General features: G+C 41.7%; 1 pseudogene; it reads right to left on the bottom strand.

The window, feature by feature from the left end:
• The window catches only part of LOC145411603 (uncharacterized), an 87,048-nt pseudogene that overhangs the window by 62,977 nt on the left and 5,677 nt on the right, over positions 1-18,394 (bottom strand).

Here is an 18,394-nt window from a genome sequence, read left to right as displayed (position 1 = left end):
TCCTATGGCGCCACTTCCTGTATGTAGAGAAAGTGCTTCGATTTCAGAGGTCTACCAATGTCAGATTCCCGGTAGGAAGGATGGGCGTCACGATAATTCTCTGTTCATTGATTGTTGTGGAGAAGCTGACGACTATGACATATGATGAATTGTTAACTCTCGTATGGTTCATGACTCGGAAATAAACCACACATGAAATCCATGTCATTCATAATAACTGCCATTATATAGAAGGTGTTGTGTGTGACATTTTAAAAACTTACAGTAGTCATGACATGCTATTATCAGTATATTTTCTGGCGGAGCATTCCATATGTATTATATTACCACCAATAACTGCGCACAGCGGCAATGATCACTGTGTTCTGTTCGTCCTAGCGATCGAACGAAACCTGGTGAAGATCCATTATTCTCAGTGTCACCAGATGCTGAGAGCATGACACCACCTTGCTGGTGGTTGAGGTGTTTCTGTCTGATATATCCGAAACTGAAGGACATTTGATGGTTCATCACGAGGAGCAGGCAAATTATTAGCATGATATTTAAATTTCATTCTACAGTCAAAATGGAGGCCCAAAAACTTTACAGAATTTTTGAAAAGGTACCACTTGATTAACCAAAGTCAAGTGCAAAGTAGGGACGTTACGAGTGGTGAAGACTACACGGCACACTTGGGGTCGGAAAACTTAAATCCCCACTGCAAGGCCCACTGGCGGACGGAATATGGCTGCTTGAATCCGCCCAGTTGAAAATTATGCATTAAGAGAAAAGCTCCATATTGCACGATCGTCAGCATAGAGAAGGTAATTAAGATTCCTCAGGATGGTAGCTGATAACAGAATATCATTGATCACAATAAACAAGGTGGGACTAAGCACGCTTCCCTGAGGCACTCCGTTTTCTTGGATAAATATACCCGATGATACGTCACAAGGTAGTTCGAGAGAGACAATCCTGTCCCTTAATATGTTTGAAATAAAGAGGCAGATTACCACTTAAACCATGTGTATAGGGTTTCATTTGTATACCTTGCAGCAATGCCATGTCATAAGCTTTATGGATGTCCAAGAACACCCCTATCATGAATTATTTATTGGCAAATGCCTCCGAAATACAATGTTCTAAATACATTAAATGATCTAATGACCTTTTGTATTTACAGAAACCACATTGTCGATCATTTAACAAATTTCTCGACTCTAAAACAAAAGGAAGCCTATTATTAACCATTAGTTCCATGACCTTATAGACAAGAAGCCAACACAACAGGAGGAAATGAAGTGGGATTCAGGAGGCGACCAGCCTGTTTGGATATCGGTATGACGTGCGCAAATTGTCAAGAATTTAGGAACGTTTGGAACGCACAAAGCTCATTGTACAGTGCCTGATGTTGACCATTGACAATGGAAAAAAAAAAAAAAAAAAAGGTCTGGAAAACAACCTTCATCTATCTTGAAAATGCTATGTTCACACCAATCAAACATCCACTTTCTCCCGCTTGCAATACTTTCTTTTGTATTTGTGTGTTAACCCCTAAACCGCAGGGTTGTTTTGGCGCTCCTTGCATGTCCCACTAGGATATTCGCGCTCCGACAGACTTTGTAAAAATATTTGCCAAAAATCAGTTATTAGCCCTAGAATATTGTAATTAAATATGCCTATGGCACATACCTTCAGCTTCCTCCTGGAAAGTTTATTGAGCCTTCATCGAGTACCTTAGGACTTGTGGAGACTTCTGAAGTTGGGTAATGAAGTCTCCACTTTACACTTCCCGACAACCCGTAATATGATTACCACAGCCTGATATTATCACTAGAAACACTATTCTATGAATTTCAAATAGTTTGGAATCCATACTAAAAAAAAAAAAGACACCGTGAAAGCAATGAAAATTACGAGCGCATACGAGCTTCCCATTTGCGCTCGTTCCCCGCTGGTATTCTGTCATTTATTATTCATATAAACACTCACACTTTATATTCCTATTACTATATGACACATATATATCTGCAATCTTTATCCATAGGTGTCCTTCAGTAATAGTAGTTTATTGTCACTGTAGGCATTCAATTTCTCTTTCAGTAAAATACGTAACATTCACTTTCTCGTCCTGTATACTACCGTGGAGAATGAATCTGTCACTTTCACTTTCATAACTCCCAGTAATCATACATGCTAGAGTGAAACTTTCACTTTCATTACTCATAGTATATATATTCATATTCTTATATTAGTACTTATTTACATTTCTATTTACGTTCTCTAGTTTATTTACATTATTTACATTTCTGTTTTATATACACTAATGTTATGCACTGTCACTTGCAGCAACTCATAAAACTATTTTCCATCGTACAGTTATATTTACATTCATTGCTTTCACTTGCTATTTACACATTATTTACATTTCCACTTGCACTGTTTTAGAATCACCAGAAAGATCCTAGTCACTGTCCATCATTATCATTGATAAATTAGCCAGTTCACGTTCCACAGCAGTCACTTAGCCCTTTACCCTTTTCCACACGAGGTTTAGTAGGGGTAGAGGTCACAGGGCCCTTTGCATGGGGCTAAAAAGCGACGGAATTGGACAGGCGCGAATCCGACGTGGTTTCACCTTGAAAGACGACAGTAAACTGAATGCTGTTGCCTAGGGACAGTGAAGGGCTGCCAATGTCAGCGTGGTGACAGCTGCTAATATATACGCTATGAAATGATTGGCAGGAAATCTAGACAATACATAATAAATTTGGTAGTTCCAGGTGAATGTAAATATCACTTAGCCTTCTCCCTTCCTTTCTTATATATATTTTTATTATGAGAACAAGTCATATGGCATATTTTAAGGGGAAATAAACAGGGAAAACTAGGGAACGAGTGCCGTGAGGTGTTGCCAGGTGATAATTAGCCCATTCCAGATGTATTGCGGTATCTATTACCTTTTCTCTTTCTTTTATATATTATTTTGTATAAGAATAGGGCAAAGGGCACTTTTCAATGGATAAAATGAGTGGAAAAATCCGTCCAGCATTTGTGTAGTGCAGCGCAGCTGGTCAAGTGGGAGGAGAGAGTAATGGAGGGGAGGTAAGGAGGAGGGGAGTCAAGGACAGGAGAAAAATTGCTAAATTGTCAACAATGGATGGGAGTACAGGTGACATTAGCAGAACTGAGTATAGCTGGATACTGGTAGTACTGATAGATGATACAAGCCACCACTTGAAAGTCCGGGCGAATTCAAAATAACACAGAATCACAAATATGACGCCCCGCGGTATGATCCCTTGCTCCCGAGCATCAGAAAGTGATGACCCGCAGTTAAGGGATTAAGCATGATCCATACTTCATATGCTGTACATTTCGGAATAAAAAAAAAAATAAAGCAAATATGTAGAGGACATGTGAGACCGTTTTGAAAATGCCCGAAAACACTGCTGAGCTAAGTGAGCAACGTCTCGACCACAGTTCTCAGTAGCAGTACAAGGTTATCTGTCTCTAGTTCTCATCTACATTCAGGCCACAGTATTCCATTCATTAAGACTGTTACTGTATGAATCTATAGTAAAAATACATACTTCTCAATACTATAGGTTAAAACCCGCAGTGGATACAGTAGCGATAAATACATATGATTGCTCATTGCAATTTGGATATTTCCATTAAAAACCATTTAACTCCTGTATTATTGGATTTATTGCATGTTACTGTTCCATTTGGCTCCTACATACTTTTTTCCTTTTATCCTACATCCATAAAAGATAAACTCAATTAGCAGCAGTACGGTGAATGTGAGAATTGGCATGCTACGGTCACGGCATTCTGGGAGAGAAACGTCTCATCCACCACCCTCAGTAACGGTAAGAAAATATTTTTGGTTCTAATTATATTATCAACAGATAAATGGTTTTACTGTCTTCGTAAAGACAGATTCCTTATTTTACAAAACACTTCTCAATACTCTGTAGGATAAATTTGGTTGTGAAATCAATGTTTAAACATTCAGTTTGCAACTTGGATACTTAATACACATTCAGCTCCGAAGCTATTGGATTTAGTTCATTTCTGGTTATTGACAGTAATTATGCTACTACACATTTGTCCTTTCTATCCATACCATTTTTTTTTTTTTAATTCATCAACCAGCCGCTGTACAGCGAGGATGAGAAATGGCCGGCACTGTCCAGTGATGACTTACACTCGAGTTGATTAATTGTAATCATCCTACTCAGATTTGTATGTATTGATGAGGAAAATTATAGACTTGTTTACGTCTCATGACTTAAGTTTCAGATGCGAAAACATTAATGTGCCAAAAAGTACTTGGGAATAAGTTACTGTGACTGATGTTTAAGCGAACACTCGATTCAGCACGTTTTGTAAAGTATAGCATCCTAAACTAGATAAATTATGGATTGGGGCCACAACGGTGGTAAAAGAAAGACAGGAAAAGCGCTTTGACTCTCACCAAAAGTTTTTCCTTTGGCTTCAGTAGGTTATGAGACCCAACAGAAGGAAAGAAAACTAATTAAAGGCTGGTACAAGGACGCGCGATGGAAGGGTATCGTGGCTCAGTTCCACGTTTGATCAGGACCCGTTTGAAAGGAGCAGTGTTTCTTTGAGACTTGCTCGTGTGTTGAAGCGGGTTGACTGAATGCTGGAAAATTGATCAAAAAGTGAAACCGGTGATTATTAAGAGAGGTAACAGACCTTTGAGACAGACAGGTAGACAGACTGTGTGTGTGTGTGTGTGTGTGTGTGTGTGTGTGTGTGTGAGAGAGAGAGAGAGAGAGAGAGGATCGAGACAGAGACCAAAACCGATGAGAAGATGACAATTAGAATGTGCCGATATCTAGATGCCGAGACAGTGAGATGAGACCGAGACACCAGAACCCAAAGCACCGAGACCCGAGACAGAGACCGAGAGCAAATCCTTCCTGCCAGCGAAAACAAAGTCAAGGGGGAAGTTGGATACTTACGAAGTTTACCATCTTGTGTTTAGTGAGGTGGAAGAGGAGGAAGGAGGAGAAGAGAGAGAGAGAGAGAGAGAGAGAGAGAGAGAGAGAGAGAGAGAGAGAACAGGCAGATAGGAGAGCAAGATGAAAATGAGAGAGGAAAAGATTATCAGGGGACAGGAGATGTAGAGGGGAAAGAAGAAGGAGGATGACGAAAACCAAGAGGAGAGGTAAGGAAGCATGAGGAGAGAAAGAGAAAAAAATGAAGAGGGATTGGACGGAGGAAAGTGGAGTGAGTGAGACGGAAGAAGATGAAGAAAGGGAAGGAGACAGACAGTCGGACAGACACAGAGAGAAAGACAGACGCAGACACAGAGACAATTTATCATTATTTTTTATTTTTTTAATAGCAGGAAGGACAAGTAAAGGGAAGTGCAGGAGAAATGTCTTCACTTCTCCCTACAAAAACAAATCCAAGTCACGACATAGAATTGCTTGTAAATAAGTTATAGAATTCCATCTTTGGACTGAATATGGGATCGGGATAAGGGACTGAGGCACAGAGACCGAAACACCGAGACAGACATCGAAACACGCTGATTCTTGGACATCATGAGGAAAACCTCATGACTGAGACGAGACCTAGAGACCTAGACCCAAAGTGACGAGACCCGAAGCACCGAGACCCGAAGTGGCGAGACCAAAAACACCGAGACCCGAAGTGGCGAGACCAAAAACACCGAGACCCGAAGTGGCGAGACCCGAAACACCGAGACCCGAAGTGGCGACACCCGATACACCATGGTCCGAGACAGAAACTGAGAGAAAATTACTTCCTCCTTGTCGCCTAAACTGTGAATAGGAAGTCTGAAGAATAAGAAGCTTACGATCTGGTTTGTGGCGAGGAAGAGGAAGAAAAAGAGGAAGAAATGAGGGGAGGAGGAGATTGTGAGAGGAAAAGAAGATTGTCGATGGAGAGTATATGTACTGTAGAGTGAGCGAGAGGGGGAAAGATGATAGGTGTGGAAAAAGAAGAGGAGAGGTAGGACAAGGGTAGAGGAAGAGGAAAAGAGAAAAGAAGGGAGGGAGAGAAATAGAGGGACATGGAAGATGAGGAGGAGGAGGAGGAATATGAGTGAGTGAGTGAGTGAAAGTAATAGAGTGAGTGGTTTTTTTTAATGTGTCCGACAATGGGCATAGGCTTCACAGCCTGCTCCCAAGGCCCAGTAGTCCTACATACCATACACCTCCACATATCACCACTTCGGCGCTAACACCCACCATCCATATTGAATACCTGCTAGGGCTGTCTCATATAGGACTGGTGTACTGGTATTAGCAGGGGTATGTTAACGACATGTCGGTGGGTCTTTAGATTAGTAAGGTCTGCTTTTTTTTTTTTAAATTAAATTCAAATCCTTAAACTGTTCCCTGTTATTTGAACCTGGGTCCGGTAGGGCTGCAGGCCACCTCTGAGAGTGAAACTGAGAGAGTGAAAGTGAATTTGAGGGAATGAGTGTGAAAGTGCGAGTAAGAGATTTAGAGAGTGAAAGTGCGATTGAGAGAATGAGAGTGAGACTGAGAGAGTGAGAGTGAAACTGCGAGTGAAAGTTAGATTGAAAGAGAGTGAAACTTGAGTGTGAGGGTTATATTGAGAGAGAGAGAGAGAGAGAGAGAGAGAGAGAGAGAGAGAGAGAGAGAGAGAGAGAGAAGGTGAGTGAGTGAGACTGACGAGTGAGTGAGAATGACAGTGAGGCTAAGAGTGGGAGTGAGAGAGTCAGAATGAAAGTGAGACTGAGAGTGGGAGAGTGGGAATGAAAGTGAGTGAGAATAAGAGTGAGGCTGTATGAGAATGAGATTCAGTGAGGAAGAGAACAAGCGAGAGAGTCGGGAAGAGGGGGAAATGACTCGAGTTGTTTTCTGTCTGAAATACTGTTATCAGGAACATAAAATATATACTTGACACAGTTTTTTTCACACACACACACACACACACACACACACACACACACACACATAGACTGACCATGTGCATGTGTGTACTGTTTGTATTTGTGCATATGTACGTGTTTGTGTATGTCTTTGTAGTGTATGGATGGATGTGTGTGTGTGTGTGTGTGTGTGTGTGTGTGTGTGTGTGTGTGTGTGTGTGTGTTCTTACTTTACCTATTTATTCTTAACTGTATCTTTACAGGAATGAGTACTGTCCCGTGTATTAAACCATTTTTATCATACATGTCCTTAAATTTAAGAACAGTTTTTATCACACACTATTGCGTTCGGTAGTGCATTCCACTGAGCAATTGCCTTATTTGGGAAACTGGATTTCCTTACGTCTTTATCGCCTCTCTTTTTATGTAGTTTTTTGCAGTGTCCTCATGCTGATGCTTCCCCGTAGGTTATGTATTCCTTTATGTCTACTTTTTTTTTTTCTAAAGGTATTGAATGTGTGTGTGTGTGTGTGTGTGTGTGTGTGTGTGTGTGTGTAATGTAGATCAGTTATTAGGCAATTGTGTACGAGTTGTAATACTAATTTTTGAAATAAAATGGACAAATACTGGTATTCTATGAGCTATATCGGTGGGTACAGCATGCACTGGTGGCGTGGAGCCTAGGAGAAATACAGGCGAATAAGTAGAAAGTTCTGTTCTTGTTATTGTTGTTTAGAGATTTCCTGCACCTATAGTGCAGGCCGGGCCATACATTAGCTCAGTCAGTGGGGTGTAGGCTGACTTAAAAAATAGTAAGGCTGAAGACAGGGCCTTTCATCTTTATTAGAAGCTGACTTTGAGCCCATACGACCAAACTCTAGAAACATGACCTCACTTCCAGATAAGGCACCCCAGCCTTTGAAGAGTTTAATATTACAGAAGTATACCTGATATTTAGCACTGTCAGTGGGGGGGGGGGGAAAAAGAAGGTCTGGAAAACACAACCATCATCTATCTTGAAAATCCTATGTTCACGCCGATCAAACATCCACTTTCTCCCACTTACGATACTTTCTTTGGTTTTTGCGTGTTAAGCTCGATCAATACTCATGATATATTGTACATATCGGTATAATACAAAATAATGTATATATATATATAGTGGACATGTGAGACCGTTTTCAAAATGCCCGAAAACAATGCTGAGCTGAGTAAGAAACTCCTCATCCACAGTTCTCAGTAGCTGTAAAAGATTATCTGTCTCTGATTCTCACCTACATTCTGGCCACATTGTTCCCTTTTTGAAGACTGTTACTATACTATTCTGCTATAGAAATCAGCACTTTTTATTCTTTAGGTTAAAACCGGCTGTGAATACAGTGCCTATAAATACAAACGACTATCCATCGCAGTTAGGATATTTCTATTAAAACTCATCTATCTCCTGGACTTTTGGGTTTATTTCACGTTATCGTTGCCTATGGCTCCTACAAACATTTTTTTTTTATCCTACACCCATATAAAATAAACTCAATTAGCGGCAGTATTGCGAATGTGAGAATTGGTTCGCTATTGTCACGGCATTCTGGACGAGAAACATCTCATCCACCATCCTCAGTGACTGTAAGAAAATATCTTTGGTTCTAATTATATTATCTTCAGATAGATAGTCTTACTCTCTTCGTAAAGACCGATTCCTTTTTATTTTACAAAACTTCTCAATACTCTGTGGGTTAAACTGAATGTGGAATCAGTGATTAAACATTCAGCTTGCAACTTGGTTACTTCTTTTTACAACATTCAGCTCCGAAGCTATTGGATTTATTTCACTTCTTATTATTGAGTGTAATTATGCTACTAGACATTTGTCCTTTCCATCTATACATTTATTTTTATTTTTTATTCCGCATCCAGCGGCATTACAGCAAGGATGAGAAGTGGCCGGCACTGTCCAGTGATGACTTATACTCGAGAAAAGTAAGTGTATTCATCATCCTACTCAGAGTTGGATGTATTGATGAGGAAATTTGTAGACTTGTTAACGTCTGATGACTTAAGTTTCATAATGATACGAAAACATTTCCGCGCCAAAAAGTACTCGACAATAAGTTACTTAATGTGATTTATGTTTAAGCGACCGTGCGATTCAGCATGTTTTCTAAAGTACAACATCTTAAACTAGATAAAATATGGAAGGGAGGCCTCAAGGGTGGTAAAAGAAAGAGGAGTTTTTCCTTTTTCTTCAGTAGGTTATGAGACCCAACAGACGAAAAAAAAAAAAAAAAAACTAATTAAAGGCTGACACAAGGACGCGCGATGGAAAGGAGTCGTGGCGCAGTTCCTCGTTTGATGAAGACCTGTTTGAAAGGAGCAGTGTTTCACTGAGACTTGCTCATGTGTTGAAGAAGGTTGACTGAATGCTACAAACTTGATCAAAAACTGACACGGGTGATTGTTAAGAAAAGCAACAGACCTTTGAGACACATGCAGACATTGTGTGTGTGTGTGTGTGTGTGTGTGTGTGTGTGTGTGTGTGTGTGTGTGTGTGTGTGCGAGAGTGCGACTGCAAGTGTGGGTGCGGGTGCTGATGTGAGTGTGAGCGTGAGTGTCAGTATCAGTGTGGGTGTGGGTGTGGGTGTGAGTGTGGGTGTGGGTGTGGGTGTGAATGTCAATGGGAATGTGTGTGAATGTGAGTGTGAGTGTGAATGTAAATTTGAATATGAATGTGAAAGTGTCTGAGTGTGAACGTGAATGTGAATGTGTGAGTGTGAGTGTGAATGTGAATGTGTGTGTCCGTGTGAGTGTGAGTGTGAGTGTGGGTGCAAGTATGGGTGTGGGTGTGAGTGTGAGTGTGAGTATGAGCGTGAATGTGAATGTGAATGTGTGTGAGTATGAGTGTGAACGTGAACGTGAACGTGAATGTCAATGTGTGTGAGTGTGAGTGTGTGTGAGTATCAGTGTCAGTGTCAGTGTCAGTGTGATTGTGATTGTGAGTGTGAATGTGGGTGTGAGTATGGGTGTGGGTGTGAGTGTGAGTATGAATATGTGTGAGTATAAGTATGAGTATGAGTGTGTGTGTGGGTGTGAGTGTGAGTGTGTGTGTGTGTGTGGGTGTGGGTGTGGGTGTGAGTGAGAGTATGAGCGTGAATGTGAATGTGAATGTGAATGTGTGTGAGTATGAGTGTGAGTATGAGTGTGAATGTGAACGTGGACGTGAACGTGAATGTCAATGTGTGTGAGTGTGAGTGTGTGTGAGTGTGAGTGTCAGTGTCAGTGGGATTGTGATTGTGAGTGTGGGTGTGAATGTGGGTGTGAGTATGGGTGTGGGTGTGAGTGTGAATGTGTGTGAGTATAAGTGTGAGTGCGAGTGTGGGTGTGGGTGTGGGTGTGAGTAAGAATGTGAGTGTGAGTGTGGGTGTGGGTGTGGGTGTGGATGTGGGTGTGGGTGTGAGTGTGAGTGTGAGTGTGTGTGTGAATGTGAATGTGAGTGTGTGTGAGTGTGAATGTGAGTGTGTGTGAGTGTGAATGTGAATGTGTGTGTGTGAAGTGTGAATGTGAATGTGAATATGAATGTGTGTGAGTGTGAATGTGTATGTGTGTGTGTGTGTGTGTGTGTGTGTGTGTGTGTGTGTGTGTGTGTGTGTGTGTGTGTGTGTGTGTGTGTGTGTGTGTGTGTGTGGTGAGGTGGGTCATTACTGTTTTTTTGGCAATTGTGCACGAGTTGTAATACCACTTGTGAAAATAAATTGCATAATTATTGGCATTTTGTGTGCTATATCGGTGGGTACAGATGCACTGGTGGCGTGAAGCCCAGGAGAAATGCAGGTCAATAAGTAAAATTCTATTTAATGCTGTTTAGATGTTTATTTAGAAGCTGACTTTGAGCCCATCCGACCAAACTACAGAAACATGGCCTCACTTCCATATAAGGCACGCCAGCGTCTGACAGGTTTATGTTTATGAAGTGCACCAGGTATTTACCACTGTCAATGGGAGCGAAAAAAAAGTCCGGAAAACACAGCCTTAATCTACCTTGAAAATCCTATGTTCACACGAATCAAACATCCACTTTCTCCACTTGCAATACTTTCTTTTGCATTTGCGTGTTAAGCATGATCCATACTTCGTATGCTGTATATATCGGGATAAAAAAAAAAAATTTATTGAGGACACGAGACCGTTCTGAAAACGCCGGAAAACACTGCTGAGCTGATTGAGAAACTTCTCGACCACAGTTCTCAGTAGCAGTAAAAGGTTATCTGTCTCTGATTCTTATCAACACTGAGGCCACAGTATTCCCTTCAGGAAGACTTTTGCTGTACGAGTCTTGTTTAGAAATAAATAATTTTCAATACTTTAGGGTAAAACCCGCTGTGAATACAGTAGCGATAAATACAAATTTTTGCCCATCTCAGTTTAGATATTTCTACAAAAACTCATAGAATTCCTGGATTATTGAGTTTATTTAACGTTACTGTTCCATTTGGCTCCTACATACTTCTTTTTCCTTTTATTCTACATCCATAAAAGATAAACTCAATTACCGTCAGTACGGCGAATGTGAGAATTGGCACGCTGCGGTCACCGAATTCTGAGCGAGAAACTTCTCATCCACCATCCTCTGTGACTGTAAGAAAATATCTTTGGTTCTAATTATAATATCTACAGATAGATAGTTTTACTCTCTTCTTAAAGACCGATTCCATTTCATTTTAGAAAACGTTTTTCAATACTCTGTAAGTTAAAATTGGGTGTGAAATCAGAGTTAAACATTCAGTTTGCAACATGGATACTTCTCTTAACACATTCAGCTCCGAAGCTATTGGATATATTTCACTTATTATTAACAGTAATGATGCTACTAGACATTTGTTACTTCCATCCATACCCCCCTCTTTTTTTTTTTTTAATTCATCAATCATTGGCAGTTCAACGAGGATGATAAGTTACCGGCACTGTCCGGTGATGACTTACACTCGTGAAAATAAATTGGATTGATCATCCTACTCAGATTTAGATGTACTGATGAGGAAATTAAGACTTTTTTTACGTCTGATGACTAACTTTCTTAACGATAAGATTACATCGACGCGCCGAAAAGTGCTCGGATATAAGTTATTGTCATTGACGTTTCAGCGCTTGCGCGTTTCAGCACATTTTGTAAGGTATATACAGCATCCTAAACTAGTTAACTACGGATTGAGGCCTCAAGGGTGGTAAAAGAAAGACAGGAAAAACGCTTTGACTCGCACCAAAAGGTTTTCTTTTGCCTTTACTAGGTTATGAGACCCAACAGATGAAAAAAAAAAAAAAAGTTTGGTACAAGGATGCTCGATGGAAAGGTGTCGTGGCTTAGTTCCTCGTTTGATGAAGACCTGTTTGAAAGGAGCAGTGTTTCATTGAGACTTGCTCGTGTGTTGAAGCGGGTTGATTGAATGCTGGAATATTGATAAAAAACTGACACGGGTGATTGTTATGAGAGGCGACTAACCTTTGAGACAGTGTGTATGTGTGTGTATTTCTGTGTGTGTGTGTGTGAGTGTGTTTATGTTTGTGTGTGTTTGTGTTTCTGTGTGTGTTTGTTTTTCTGTGTGTGCTGTCTGTGTTCGTGTCTGTGTTTGTCTCTGTTCGTCTGTGTTTGTGTCTGTAGTTGTGTCTGTGGTTGTTTGTGTTTGTGTCTTTTTTTTGTGTTTGTGTCTGTGTTTGTGTCTGTGTTTGTCTGTGTGTGTGTCTGTGTTTCTCTGTGTCTGTGTTTGTCTGTTTCTGTGTGTGTCAATGTGTGTGTGTGTGTGTATGTGTGTGTGTGTGTGTGTGTGTGTGTGTGTTAATGTGTGTGTGTGTGTCTGTGTGTGTTAATGTGTGTGTGTTTGTGTTTGTGTGTGTGTGTTTGTGTGTGTGTGTGTGTGTGTTTGTGTTTGTGTGTGTGTGTTAATGTGTGTGTGTGTGTGTGTGTGTGTGTGTGTGTGTGTGTGTGTGTGTGAGAGAGAGAGAGAGAGAGAGAGAGAGAGGACCGGGACAGAGATCAAAACCGATGAGAGGACGACAATTAGGATGTGCCAAAATCGAGACGCCGAGACACTGAGATGAGACCGAGACACCAGAACTCGAAGCACCGAGACCCAAGACAGAGACAGAGAAAATACTTCCTCCTACCGAAAACAAAGTCAAGAGAGAAGTTGGAAACTTACGAAGCTTACCATCTTGTGTTTAGTGAGGTGGAAGAGGAGGAAGGAAGAGAAAAGGAAGAAAGAGGAAGATAGGAGGACAAGATGAAAATGAGAGAGGAAAAGATTATCAGAGGCGAGGTAGAGGGGAAAGAAGAGAGAGGACGAAGAAAAAGAAAGGGGAGGTAAGAAGGCAGGAGAAGTGGAAGAGAAAAAATGAAGAGAGGAGAGGGAGAGAAGTGGAGAGTGAGACGGAGGAAGAAGAAAGGGAAGGAGAAGGACAGACACAGACAGAAAGACAGACACAGACACGGAGACAGAGACAATTTATCACCAGAGCTAGATTATAATTATCATTAATTTTCGTTTAGTAGCAGAAAGGAGAAGTAAAGGGAAGTGCAGAATATATGTCTTCACTTCTCCCTGCAAAAACAAATCCAAATCACGACAGAAAACTAATTATAAATAAGTTATAAAATCCCATCTTAGGACTGGATATGGGATCAAGATAAGGGATTGAGACACAGAGACCGAAACACAGAGACCGAAACACCAAGACAGGCATCGAAACAAGCTGATTCTTGGACATCGAGAAAAATACCCCATAACTGAGACGAGACCGAGACTCCTAGACCCAAAGTAGCGAGAACCCGAAGTGGGGAGACCCGAAGCACAGAGATCCGAAGCTTCAAGATCCGAAGTAGCGAGACCTGAAGCATCGAGGCCCTAAGTGGCAAGACTCGAAGCACCAAGATTCGAGACAGAAACTGAGAGAAAATTACTTCCACCTAGTCAGCCTAACAGTGAAAGGGAAACCTGAAGAATAAGAAGCTTACGACCTGGTGTGTGGCGAGGAAGAAAAAGAGGAAGAAATGAGGGCAAGAAGAGATTGAGGGAGGAAAAGAAGATTGTTGGTGGAGAGGATTTGTGGAGTGAGTGAGAGGTGGAGGGAAGATGGGAGGTGTGGAAAAAGAAGAGAAGAGGTAAGACAGGGGTAGAGGAAGAGGAAAAGAGAAAAGAAGGAAGGGAGAGAAACAGAGGGACATGGAAGGAGAAAAAAGAAGAAGGGGAGGAGGAGGGGGAGAATGAATGAATGAATGAATGAATGAGAGAGAGAGAGAGAGAGAGAGAGAGAGAGAGAGTAATAAATTGAGAGTGAAACTGAGGGAGTGAAAGAGCGTCTGAGAGAGTAAGAGTGAAACTGCGAGTGAGAGACTGAGAGAGTGAGAGTGAAACTGAGAGTGAGAGTTAGACTGAAAGAGTGAGAGTAACAGTAAGAGAGAGTGAATGAGTGAGAGGGTGAGTGAGTAATGAGTCAGTAATGAGTGAGTGAGAATGACAGTGAGACTGAGAATGAGTGAGAGAGAGAGTGAGAATGAGAGTGAGTGAGAATGAGAGTAAGGCTGAGTGAGAATGAGATTAAGAGTGAGAGGGAGAGAGAGCGAGAGAGTCGGGAGGAGGAGGAAGTGACTCTAGTTGTTTTCTGACCTAAATACTGTTATCAGGAACATAAAATATATACTGGACAGTTTTATTGTTCACACACACACACACACACACACACACACACACACACACACACACACACACACACACACACACACACAGACAGGCAGACAGACAGACAGATAGACAGACAAACAGACAGAGACAGAGACATACAGAGAGCGACTGAGAGAGAGAGACAGACAGACAGAAACAGACAGAGAGACAGACACAGATGCAGATAGACAGAGAGACAGACAGACAGAGACTTACTGACTGACCATGAGCATGTCTGTACTGTGTGTATTTGTGCATGTTTACGTGTTTGTGTATGTATTTGTATGTATGTATGGATGTGCCTCTGACTGTTTGTGTGCGCTTGTGTGTATGTTAGTTTGAGTAAGCTACGTGTATGTGTTACCACATATGTTCTTGCGGTGCTTATGTTTTTCGTGTGAGTGTGTGCGCAACTGAGCATGTGTGGGGGGGAGGGGCAATATGCAAATGCCCGCATGTGCCTGTGTACAAGTACGAGTGTGCGTGTGCATTCTCTTGTTTACATTGTGTGTTTGCATGTGTGCCTGCATACCCTTTTGTTTGTGTGCATGAGTGTGTGTGCATGAGTGTGTGTGTGTGTGTGTGTTTGCATGTGCTTATGTAGATAAGGATGAGCGTGTAATGAATCACATACCCATCTCTAACTAGACAAACCGTTCCCTGAAGCCTAGTAATCCTTTACGTGAAACTGATGCCGCTTACATCTTCACGTGTCACTTATTTTGCACTAATGCCCACTATCCATAATGAATACATGCTTCGGCTGTATCTTTTAGTGCTGGTGTGATGGTATTAGCGAGGGCATTGTTATTACTCTACAGTATGATAACGTCCTTTTCATAGTGGTCTTGTTACTTCCAACTATTGCATTTAGTTCAGGAGAGACTTCATGAACTGGGGAGTTAGGTATGGCCTTCATTACCTCTTCAGTACGAATAAAATCACCTGGTAGTGAGAAAATATAATAATTATTGTTTTCAGCCGTCGGCAAAGAGTTGGCGGTTGCATTTACCTTTCAGTGACGAAAGGACACTACTAATATAAAAAATGAGGCAAAATCAAGAACAACAAGTAGCACTCCTAGAGTATAATACCTGTGTGCCCAGCATTTTGTTTAGGCTCAAACATTCGACTTTGCACTGTGCCCTTGATCGTTTACCAGCAGGTCTCAAAACCAAATCCGTTTATCCTTGTTTAACACTGAGCCCTCCTGAACCCTGAGTTTGGTTTAAACCAGATGAAAACTGTCAGTCGTCTTTGCCATGTGACCTTCACATTTTACTTTTCTCTGTGGCCGAGTCATTTAACTGGTTGTTTTCAAATAGAATTCCTTATATTCTCGTCTTAGCTTGAACCTTACCGCAAAGCTTAGTCTAAATTGGTTAAAAACTTTTAAGCTAACCTTGACCCTTGATCCTTGATCTGTTGTTTTCGAGAACTATAGGAAACCCCCTGGCTGATCCTCGTCGTTCATCCAAATTTGGTAGAAATTACACCAAAAGTGTTCTAGGTATTTTTTTTTTTTTTCACACACAGACACACGAATCCAAGTTTGACCTTCCCTTGAGACCTTAAACTTTTAGTTGTTCCCAATAGGAAATACTTTCCTTTTTGTCTGACCCTCAGTCCTTCCACAGTGTTTGGTTTACATCAGATAATAACTGTTTGTGTTGACTCTGCCATCTGACCTTGGCCTATGATCCTTTGTTCAAAGATTACTGGTCAGCCCCTTTACAGACTGTCAACCTTTCTAAGTGTTGTCCAAATAAAAGCATAAGTGTTATTTTGTTCACCTAAAGACAAACGGGTTATGTCCGCCTTGTGATCTTGACCATTAGTTAAGCATTTTAAATGTTGGTTTACGCTCAGACCTTCGAAGTTTGGTCTAAATAACCAAAAAGAAAAAAAAAATGCTTGCCCTGTCCTTCTCAGGTAAATCTTTGACCATTGCATTTTGTTCTTGACCTTTTTACATGTGGTTCTCGAACAACAGATTATCCCAATGGTGTGTGTGTGTGTGTGTGTGTGTGTGTGTGTGTGTGTGTGTGTGTGTGCGTGCGTGCGTGCGTTTGTGCGTGCGTGCGTGTGTTCTATCTGTCTGTCCTGTCTGTTTGTCCAGTCTGTCTGTCTTCTCTGTCTGTCCCTTCTGTCTTGTTTGTCTTGTCTGTCTTTCTATGTCCTGTCTGTATTTCTGTTTTTACTTTCTCTCCCTCATTTGTCTGCCCTTTCTGTCTGTCCTTAGTCTTTCCTTTCTGTCTTTCTGACCTGTCTGTCTGTCTGTCCATCCTGTCTGTCTGTCTGTCTTTCTTAGTCTATGTTTTCCTGTCTGTCTGTCAGTATATGTCTGCCTCTCTGCTTGTTAGTCGGTTTCTGCCTGTCTGCCTGCCTGCCTGTCTATCTGTCTGTCCGTCAGTCTGTCTGTCTGTCCAGTCCGTCTGTCTGTGTCTTGTCTGTCTGTGTTTGTCTCTGTTTGTCTGTCTGTCTATCCTGTCTGTCGTGTCTGTCTGTCTGTCGTCTGTCTGTCATGTCTATCTGTCTGTCTTGTCTGTCTGTCTATCCTGTGTGTCGTGTCTGTCTGTCGTCTGTCTGTTTGTCATGTCTGTCTGTCATGTCTGTCTGTCTGTCTGTCGTGTGTCTGTCTGTCATGTCTGTGTCTGTCATGTCTGTCTGTCATGTCTGTCTCTGTTTCTGAGTGTCTGCTGTGTCTGTCTGTCAAGTCTGCCGCGTCTGTCTGTCTGTCGTGTCCGTCTATCTGTTGTATATGTCTGTCTGTCTGTCGTGTCCGTCTATCTGTTGTATATGTCTGTCTGTCTTGTCGTGTCTGTCTCTCGTCTGTCTATCTTTCGGGTCTGTCTGTCGTGTCTGTGTCTAGTCGTGTCTGTCTCTGTTTGTCGTGTCTGGGTTTTGTCGTGTCTCTCGTTGTCATATGTGTTTGTTTTGTGTTTGTCTGTCTTATCGTGTCTGTCTGTCTGCCTGTCTTACCGTGTCTGTCCTGTCTGTCTGTCTGTCTGTCATATCGTGTCTGTCCTGCATTTTTGTCTGTGTCTATCCTGTCCGTCAGTCCAGTCTGTCTGTTCTGTCTGTTCTTTTCTGTCTGTTCTATCTGTCTGGTCTGCCTGTCTTTCTGTCTGTCTCTCTGTCTGTCTGCCTCTGCCTTAACTCATCTAGGCTGTATGATAGATCTGAATGAAATTTCCCAGCTGAGTTCGTTTGGTTACTCTGATGGTGTTGCATTCTATACAGTTTTCCAACCATGATTTTTATGGGGGTCAGCCCACCATCCAAGACATAAAAGGATGCACAGTAGGGCTAGGAGGGCAGATATCGCATTGATATCTTAGTACATGTTCTAGAATGGACTCTTGTCTCCTAAAGCTGCTGGTAGCATACTCTTCCTCCTCCTCCTCCTCCTCCTCCTCCTCCTACTACTACTACTACTACTACTACTACTACAGCAACAGCAACAACTAGAGGCCCCCCAAGGGGGAAATCACACCATTCGCTAGCTTATGCATATCTAGCGCGGCTCGGAATATGACCTTGACCTTGACCTATTCTCACCAGTATCGAACTCGTCCGAGAATTTCATCCCTACTACACATCTGTAAAATTTTGTGATGATATCTTGAGCGGTTGCGAAGTTATCGTGCTAACAGACACACAAACTCACGTGCAGACAGACTGACAAACTGAAAACAAAACCAGCTTTGCTATTACGGTTGGTAACAACAACAACTGTTACTGCTACTACTACTACTACCATTTTTTTTTTTTTATAAATCACCTCCATCCATTGGGGAATTGTGAA

Source organism: Coenobita brevimanus, chromosome 90 (assembly GCF_032717465.1).
Source record: "Coenobita brevimanus isolate Jiangsu-jjx chromosome 90, ASM3271746v2, whole genome shotgun sequence".
In the NCBI taxonomy this organism is placed as follows: Eukaryota; Metazoa; Arthropoda; class Malacostraca; order Decapoda; family Coenobitidae; genus Coenobita; species Coenobita brevimanus.
Note: the sequence above shows the minus strand (reverse complement) of the source record. Positions and strands in the feature narration are given on the sequence as shown.